Genomic DNA, 9502 nt, shown 5'->3' with positions numbered 1-9502 from the left:
GGGCGGTTCTGAGACCCAAGGAGTTGGGTCAGGGAAATCGCAGCTTGTCGGTGAGGCGGTGGGAGATACATAGGGCTCCAGCTAGGGAGGTTTATGTTGACAACAAGGGAGATTTTTTTTGCTTGTAGCTGCAGGACCTAGAGTCAGGATGCGATCCGTGGGAAGTGCCTTTGTTGTTTGCCAGTCTACTCCCTGGAGTGCTGTGGCCTCCCTGCAAAGATAACGGCAAGAGTGCTGTTATAATGTTATTAGTTCTACACCACAGGTGTAGACAAGCAGGGTTCGAATGGCTGTAGAATTTAAAAACTAGTTCTGTTCCCCAAAACCACAGGGCTGTATTCCCACCTGTCCTGGCAAGCCTTCGTTTTGCCTCCTCCCTGGCAGCGGCAGGGATTTCCAGCAGGGCATTGGGGCACAGGTTGCTCCAAACACAAAACTCCAGCTGGTCATGGACTCCACCTCAGTCTCGCACCTCCTCGCAGCGACAGCTTACATCCCCGGCACAGGTAACCTTCAGAACCGTCATGCATTGGATCTGTTAACAGCTGACAAAGAAGGTAAGTGCATGTTTCTTAAAAAAAAAAAGTTGCTACTATATGAATAAGTTGGGAGTAGTTGAGCAAAATGTCAAAGTGCTAAAAACCATGGCCGAAGAGATCAGAAGTCACTGCTGGAGTAACGCGGCAACCACCCCCTGGTTCCCAAACTCCATTATGTCCTACGTCATGCCCCAAATAAGACCCCTAGCAACGATTTGCTTGCTGTTACTTTTAGCCCCCTGTCTTTTTAAGTTTCTTTGAGAACGAATGAGAGACATATCCAATCTAGCTGTTAACCAACTCTTGTTACAGCCTTACAGCCCCCTGCCTGCTGATGCTAGTCCGGGCCATTCCAGCCCATATCCCTCCTCCCTTCGCCCCGTACCAGCAGGAAGTAATCAGATCAGATCTCAACGCTCCTTTTCATCAATAAAAGGCTGGAATGATTGGGCTAAGCTGAGGCAGGCCCTGCATGTCCCCGAAGGTCAGCAGTTACCTTCTGGAATGAGGAAACTGAGAAACAGTGCCAGGGATGCCTGACTCCCCGATAACAGGACACCCTACCTGCCAGAGCTGATAAACTGCATTCTGGGCCATAAACCTTACCGCTGCCCTCCTAGGCCATACACCTCCCTGCTCACATCCTGGGTCAAAACCTTCCCCTGCAGCATGGACCTCCCTCTCCCTGCTTTCCTTTAAAAACCTCAGACCCTGGGCAAAGCCCCGTGACTCCCCTGGGCTACTTGCTAGACTAGACCATGGGGCTTCACAGGGAGCTTCCCCTTATAAAGCTATTTCTGTTTCTGCTCTCCCTTTGTGCTTTCAGTTATCTTTGTGCATCTCCCTGTGCCTCAGTTTACCTCTCACTCGTCCTGTGCCTCAGTTTATCTTTACAAGAGTGAAGCCGATCCTTCCGTGAGTTGAGTGTGACCATAAGCACAGTCCACTTCAATCAGGAAGTGAGTCCCCTTGCCTTGCATTTTGAGGAAGACCCCAATCTGGGGACAAAGCCCCATTTCATAGGGAAATGGTGGCAGAGTGCCAGGCGATTAGTTTATGCCCAAACAGGGCCCTTTCCTTGATCTTAACCTTGGTGCTCTGGTTAGTCTACCAGCACTCCTGTTACAACTTTGATAATTAGTCCTTTGGAGAGCTGCCAAGACTCTAGAGTCTTGTTCGAAGCAATGGTCAGCTCATGAGCTGACCTCTTTCTGCTGGGGCTTGGGTGCTCAGGGCCTGATCTGGTCTTCACAGAAATCAAGTTTGTTAAAGTAGAAGGTCAATGAAAATGAAGAAGGCCTTTGATGAGATGCATTGGTACAGTGTCTGCAACGACGAGCTCAACCGTTGCAAAGATTCTGAGATAGACCGTGTAAAACCAGCCGTGGTTGAGTGGATTCCGGCTCGTGGCAGAGGCGGACTGCCCTCCGTAAGGTTTTCTAGAATGAATGTTTCACACATAGGTCACCACACCTTTCTTTGAGGCACCTCTGCGTGGACTCCAACTGCCAATCTTCTAGTTAGCAGCTGAGGGCATGAACCGTTTGCTCCACCTGGGGAACCTAAATGACAAAAGGGGTGCACACTTTCTGCGGTTTCCTGGGGTCCCCGGATGGCTCCCCCTGGCACCACTGACCTTGTAGAGCGGGGAAAGGATGGAGCCCTTGGTGGAGGCTGGTCGATGGGCTTTGGCGGCACTCCACGTCAGCATGATGGTCTTCACACCAGTAGCTCTGAGCCCTGGGGAGCTAGACGAACATTAGGAACTCACATTCTCGCGTAGGCAGACACAAACACTACATACGCATTGATTTATGAAACAAATGGATACAATGATTTCATAGAGTGATTAAAAGCCTCGAAGAATCAAAACCAGAACAATGGGGGTGGAGAGGGCCAGAGGGTGGGGGCGGGACTCCTTCAGGCCCAGAGATTTCGCAAGTCATTCTCAATTTCCAGGACTCAGCAAAAACCCTGTGTGAAGGCTGGTCTCCAAGCTGAGAATCACCACTGTCAAGAAACGGGAGGGAGTGCCCAGGAACCCACTGACTCAGCAGACGCTTCTCAAAGCTTGACCCTCAGACAGTTTTTTTCTTTTGCAAAATAATGGGCAAAACAATGTGTTAAGAAAGAACATTTATAGCATGAGTGAGTGAGGCATATATCATTGGGAATATAATTTACCTGATTTCTGATGGAAGCACTACATCTCTCATGCAATGAAAATCCATTGTGCGCCCAATTTGAACTTCGGTACATGTCTTTATGGGCATGCTTCATGGTCTGGGGTACCTCGGTTCTTTGCTTCATAGCGCTGAAAGAATTCATGCAGCCGAAGCACTTTCGTAATCCAGGTGAGTTTTAATGAAGGAAAGGGAAAGTTTCAGGTATTACAGTCTCAAAAAGGTGCACACTATTTCTGGAAAGTATGCCAGGCCAAGCACAGAAGCGGCGGGGTTTGCAACTGGGTGTGAGACACGCACAGAAAGAACACCAGAGCAGGAGTATGAAGCTTATGTGTGCCATCCTGGGGAATCCTCCGGGATCCAGAGGGGGAGCTGGTGGCCTGTGTAATTAACCCCTTTGGCTGAGGAGGCGGGGTTGAGGGTATTGGCTAATTCTATCGGCTGAGTTTAAGCCTACCTGTGTGATGTCATAGGTTGGGCCTACTTTGTGTGCCCAGGTGGACCTTCTACCTGGGCCTAATGGTCTTGTGTCTGAGCGTGCTCAGTTTGGATCTTCCCATAGGTGTCTAATTAGTGTGCCTGATTTTTTGTCAACCCCTTTATTTTGTCATGGACAGCTAATTTTCATTTAGTGCAGGCATTATACAACCCCTTTGTCCCTAATGTAGTTAGCTGCCCAATACTTCCAGCTCTGATCTGATAAATAAGATCTGCAAGTAAGAAAAGGCCCTGGTGATGCGATTGGGTAAGGGTTGGACTGCTAGTCTCTATGTCCGTGGTTCAGATCCATCAGCCACTCCGTGGGAGAAAAGTGAGGCTATCTGTTATTCCGCTCCAGAAACACCATAGAGCAGTGGTTCTCCACCTTCCTAATGCTGGGACCCTTTCATACAGTTCCTCATGTTGTGCTGACCCCATATGTGGGCATATCTGCATGTGGGTGGACCCCCCTGGAGATAGAGGAGCGGTGTCTCGGTTCCTAAGACCATGGTCTTAGGCGACCCCTGTGAAAGGATCATTCGGCCCCCAAAGGGGTCGCAACCCCCAGGTTGAGAACCCGTGCTATAGAGGGTCGCTACGATTTGGAATCATCTTGATGGCAGTGGGTTGGTCACTGGTTGAGAAGTAGGGAAGAGACAAGATATGAGAGCGATGGCTATATGACAAGTCTAGAACTTTTTCTGTCACTGGATCCGTTAAGTGTCTAGCACAGTGGTTCTCAACCTTCCTAATGCCATGACCCTTTCACACAGTTCCTCATGTTGTGGTGACTCCCCAACCATAAAATCATTTTCGTTGCTACTTCATCACTGTCATTTTGCTACTGTTGTGAATTGGGCGATCCCTGTGAACGGTCACTGGACTCCCAAAGGGGTCGCGACCCACGGGTTGAGAATCGCTTGTCTAGACCATCATTGTAATTCTCCTTCTGGTGAAGTCACCAGACAGAAAGTTCAGCACTATGTCATTCTTGAGCAGCAGGTAGCAAAGAGTATGCCTATCTCAGCTGGGGGCTTGTGGTATACACTTACAAGTCCCTATGAGGACCGAGAAGGGCTCAGGTAAAGACGCCCTGCCAAGAGGGGAGAGATGTGGTGGTGACTAATAACTCAAGATTAGTGTGGTTGTCACTTGATAGAATTTTGGTCCAGGTAGTTTTCATAAAAACTCTTCATTAACTTAAAACATATAAACATAGAGTAGCATTCAAGTGACTAGTGGTTCATTAATTTAGTATTGAGCTATATATTTACAGGAATAAGGAAGCGCATTTCTGGGAGTTTTGTTAGACCCTATTCTTCAACTATTTCTATAACCGCTCTCTCTCTCTCTCTTCCCCCCTCTCTCTCTCCCTCTCCCTCTCTCTTTCTGTTATAGAGTCCTAGGCTCAGAAAGATTAGTTAACCAAAGTACATAGATCACAAACAGGTACCGTCTTTCTTTCAACATACAATGATTTATTCTAATAATGAGTATTCTTGGAACACAATACAATTATATCATCACCTTTTGGTTTGCTGTACTGTGGTGGCTTGCATGTTGCTGTCATGCTGGATGCTCTGCAGCAGTGTTTTAAACACCAGCAGGCTTATCTATGGTGGACAATTTTCAGGGGACCTTCCAGACTACGCTAGGCTATGAGGAAACACTCGAACCCCGGAAGTGGTCCAAAATTAGCCAGCAAACACCCTACGGATCACAAGAGAACGTTGTCTGAGGTTGGTGTTGGAAGCGGAGTGCCTTAGGTTGGAAATCTCTCGCTACACAGCAGTCCCCGAAGAACTGGATGTCACCCTACTACCATCACTGAACATTCTGAGCACAGATTTTGTAGAAGAATCCAGATCCAAAAAGGGGAGGGGGTGACACAGAACATCATTTCAAATTCTAATAGACTGTCTAGATCCAAGGGGGCTGAATGAAACCCTGGAACCATTGCCTTGAGATAGTCTATACACCTCACACCAAAAATAGCCTCTGATGTCTTCTTAAAGTCAGATCCTAGTTTTGCTTAACTCGTGAAAAAATGTCTGCCTTGAGTCTTAGGCTTTTTAAAAGATCCACCTCAAGGGATCAACGTGGCAAGAGCAACTGAAAGATTAAATAGGAACCGTAGAGGGCAGGGCATTGATGTTCATGGGGAGGGGACACTCAGAAAAGGAGGGTGAGATTGGTTGCCCAAGCCAAAGAATGTAATCAATGTCACTTCATTGCATATGTGACATCAGTTGAATTCATGTATGCTTTTTAAAATTTGCTGTATATTTTATTGTGCATAGTCTCATCAACAACATACAACAAAACTCCTCACTTCTTACCCACCTTGGAAGGAAGATTCCAGGGGAGGGGCAACATTCTGACCAGAGTCAGAGAAAAGGTTTGAACGGAAAGAGTGAGTTTATTGAAGAGGGGACTTAGGAATAGAAAGGCAAAGGGCCAGTTAGCTAAGTCCAAGGGGCTGGTGGAATGTAGAGCTGGGCCTTTTGGTCGGCTAATGGCTGACCTCCACTGTTGGCTAGCTTTCCAGTGGCTCTTCTGCTATTGGCTGGTTCTCCGTAGTTTGCTTCCTCTTTCTAGGTTCGTGCACCGCTGCACCCCAGACTTCAGGCTGTGCCCTTGTCTCCAGACCCACATCCCACGAATCGCTTCAGCTGGCGTGAAGGAATTGTGAACATCCTGTCTTTCTCCGCCCAGCCTTTTCGCGATCTCAGGTTTCTGGCATCAATGAGGAAATGTGTCTTAACTTCACCCTCAACTTCCTTTGTGCTGGAGAGGTAAGAGGGGAAATGTTTTCTTTTCCCCACCGTTGCCCATTTCTAACTGGCTAACAGTGACCCTGACGACGACCCAGGATGAGGCAGGGCAGCATTTCTTCCACACAAGGCCATTGTGAGTCACGGTCAGCACTGCAGCAACTAACTACCTAAAATGACAAAGAGTGGTCCACGCACACTGGAGCCCTCATGGCATACTAGTTACTTATTGGACTGCTAACCACAAGGTCAGCAGTTCAAAGCTACCAGCCACTCCAAGGGAGAAAGACAGGGCTTTATACTCCCACGAAGAGTTACAGTCCTTGTCTCTGTTGGGCTTCCCAATTGTGAAGCACAGAGAGTGGATGCACAGAGATAATAACTGATGCAGGGGTGTGTAGGGGGTGCGGTGAGGGGGGTGAGATGGGGAGGGTGAGGGGATTTGGGGAGTCAACAATGAAGGCAGGAGGAAGTGGATGTACTAGACCTGAATGTGATTACATAACTCATTTCAAAGGTGATTTGATCATGGTGGGAGAGGGGGGAGGGGAGAAAATGTTCTAAAATTGAAAGAAAGAAGCTCTGGTCCAAAGTACCTAACTGGGGCCGTCTGTTGAGTATATTCTCCCCTTGGGAGTCTCTATAAGTAATGTTAAGCACTTTTCCCAATGGCCCATTGCCCCGACTGATTTACCCACCCACAGAAGAGAAATCACCTTCTCTGAGACAAACATACCCCCTCCCACCTGTATGGACTTGAATTTCTGTTAATGTTCATTGAGCATCCTTCTGGAGTGTCTATTGATTTGGGGTAACTGTAGAGCAATGTTATATGGCAGGAACGGATTAATCTTTCCACAACCTGAGAAACTGGCCCGAGCTGAGACGAGGCCTCCTCTACTGAAGTCGTTTTGAAGATGTGGAAATAAGGAGATGTATGGTAGTTACACAATCTTCTGTCAACTTGAGGATATGAAGAGTGAAGGGGGCGGAGACTAGCCTGTCAATCAAGTCACAGCCTGAAGCTTCCTTGTGGGCATGAGGATTCTGGGAACTTCCTCTCTCCCTCCCTGGAGGTGGGACACACACTCTATCTGCCTTCCCTTTCCTGCTGTTGAGACACCCAGAGAACTGGAGGAGCCACGTGGAGATCCACGTCAGCGCTGAGGAGCTTCTACCGCCCCTGGATCCACAAGACTTTTCATCCACCGGCCTGTGATCTTCCTGCACTGGGCATCATTGCATGTGCTGCACGAGTTTAAAGAGGAATTTTTGGACTAGTATTGAACATATGGGCTAATATCGGAATTATAGACTTGATCTGGACTGCGCTGAGATGTTTTCTCAATATACAATTGCTTTTTGATTTAAAGCTCTTTCTTATACATATATGAATGTCAGTGGATTTGTTTCTCTAGTCAACCCGGCCTAACACAAGGTGATACATGGATCCTGAGTATCAGGAAGGCTTACCAACTTATTGCTTGGGAGACTGAATTAGAAGTTTACATGACCAGAGAACATACTCCTGCCTTTGTTGTTATGCTTATAGTACTGTTCTCATACAGTATTGGTCCTTTGGTGATTGACTAACTTTGAACTCAGCATAACAGTTTCCAGGTCCATCCATGTCAAGAGGTGTTTCATGATTTCATCATTGTTTTTTAGGGATTCACAGTATTCTGTTGTGTTTATGTACCAGAGTTTCTTTATCCATTTTTCTACTGATGGGTACTGGGTGGGGCCGCTTCCAGCTTCTTGCTACTGCGAACTGTGCTGTAATGAACATGGTAGGACATAGGTATGTTCATGTTCTATCTCTTACTCATTTAGGCTGTGTACCCAATAGAGGCATTGCTGAGTCATATTGTATTTCTATTCCCAATTGTTTTGGGTAGTGCCATATCTCTTTCCACAATGGTTATACATGTTTTTGGGCCTATCAGCAGTGTACGAGCGTTTAAATCTCTCCACACCCTCCCCATCATTTGATATTTTCTGTTTGTTTTTGTTTTTTTAATCAGTTGTATCTGTTGCATTAAAAAAAAAGAGTTACAGTCTTGGAAACTCACAGGGGCAGTTCTACCGTGTCCTATTGGGTCTCTGTGAGTCCACATCAATTCGATGACAGTGAGATTTGTTTTGGGTGGTTTGGGGGGTGGGGTGCGGGTGGCAGGGGTTTGGGCCTTTGTGCTGGTCTCTATTATGCTCCTGTTGCAAAGAGGAGATTTGAAACTCAAGTACTTCTTGACAGCTGGTGAGCAGTGCAGCTGGGTTCCAAAGCAGATCTGGTGATATCCAGCCTCAGGTTCTTTTATTGTAGGTTCTCCCCTGACACCTGAGACGCATTCCTCTCTGCCCACAGGAAGCCTCTCTGCCCGAGGCTTGGCCACAGAACAAGAACAGAGTTGACTGCCTGCCTACTGGCAGGTCAGGGTGGGCAGGGTGTCTCGCAAACCCAGACCTTGAAAATGTAAATGTCCACAATTAAAAAGAGGTATGTGTGCAGGTGCACTTGTGAGTGGCAGCTCCTGAGTACATTATTCAAGGAAACTAGAGCCTGGGGCATCAGTCTCTAACCAATGACACTGATAGAAGGAAGGTAGTCAGCACCGTCCACTGGTCCCTGGGCTTCTGTGAGAGACAGAATAACAGACAGCCATGACATTTGTGACATCTACAAGCATATACTGATTCTGGATTTTCATTTCTCTCCTAGTCCTGCCATTTCCTGTCCTCATACACCTTCAGCGGGTGGCCAGCTAAGATTATGTTTTCTTGACCGTAAAGTCCAAGCATTGGTGGTGGACAGGAGGCTGAGACCTATGTTTAGATCACAGTTTCTTCGTTTCTTTTACAAATATTATTAGCTAATAGTAGGTAAACTACGGACTGCTCAAAGAACAAACAAACCTGTCTTGGAAGAAGGACAGCCAGAGTGCTCCACAGAGGCACGGATGGTGAGACTTTGTCTCATGTACTTGGACATATTGTCAGGAAAGACCAGCCCCTGGAGGAGGACATCGTGCTGGGTGAAGTAGCAGGGCATTGAAAAAGAGGAAGACCTTTGACAAGTTGGATTGACCTAGTGGCTGCATTGATGGGCTCAAACATAAGAACAATTGTGACCACGGCACAGGACTGGGCAGTGTTGCCCCCTGTTATACACAGGGTCGCAATGGGTGGGAACTGACTCAACGGCACCTTAACTGTAGCAACAATATCAGAGTAAACCACATGCAATGCAAAGGTTATTTATTTATTTATGGCCTACAACTGTGATGACATATAATTATAATAATCATGGGATGCTTCCAACGTTATTGCTGTTATTGTTAGCTGCCATCAGGCCAGTCTTTGGCTCATGGCAATTCTGCTGGAAACACTGCCTGGCCTCGTGGCAACACCATGATTGGCTGCAGATCAGACTGTTTAGCAAACAGGGTTTCCATTGGCTAATTTTGAGAGTAGATGATCCGGTCTGCTTCCTTCTGGGAACATTGATGAAACCTGTGAAGGATCA

At 47.1% G+C, this 9502-nt stretch overlaps 1 long non-coding RNA gene across 1 annotated transcript; it reads left to right on the top strand.

Annotated features, from left to right (window-relative positions):
* Positions 1-398: 398 nt before the first annotated feature.
* Positions 399-6902, top strand: LOC123521521. Its single transcript, XR_006679949.1, has 3 exons — positions 399-557; positions 5804-6000; positions 6819-6902. It is a non-coding gene; the product is annotated as an uncharacterized LOC123521521 (long non-coding RNA).
* The last annotated feature ends 2600 nt before the right edge of the window (positions 6903-9502 follow it).

The sequence above is a fragment of the Echinops telfairi genome, unplaced genomic scaffold, assembly GCF_000313985.2.
Source record: "Echinops telfairi isolate 266 unplaced genomic scaffold, ASM31398v2 ScPeMD7_23;HRSCAF=83, whole genome shotgun sequence".
Classification (NCBI taxonomy): Eukaryota; Metazoa; Chordata; class Mammalia; order Afrosoricida; family Tenrecidae; genus Echinops; species Echinops telfairi.
This window is presented reverse-complemented; position numbering and strand designations above follow the sequence as displayed.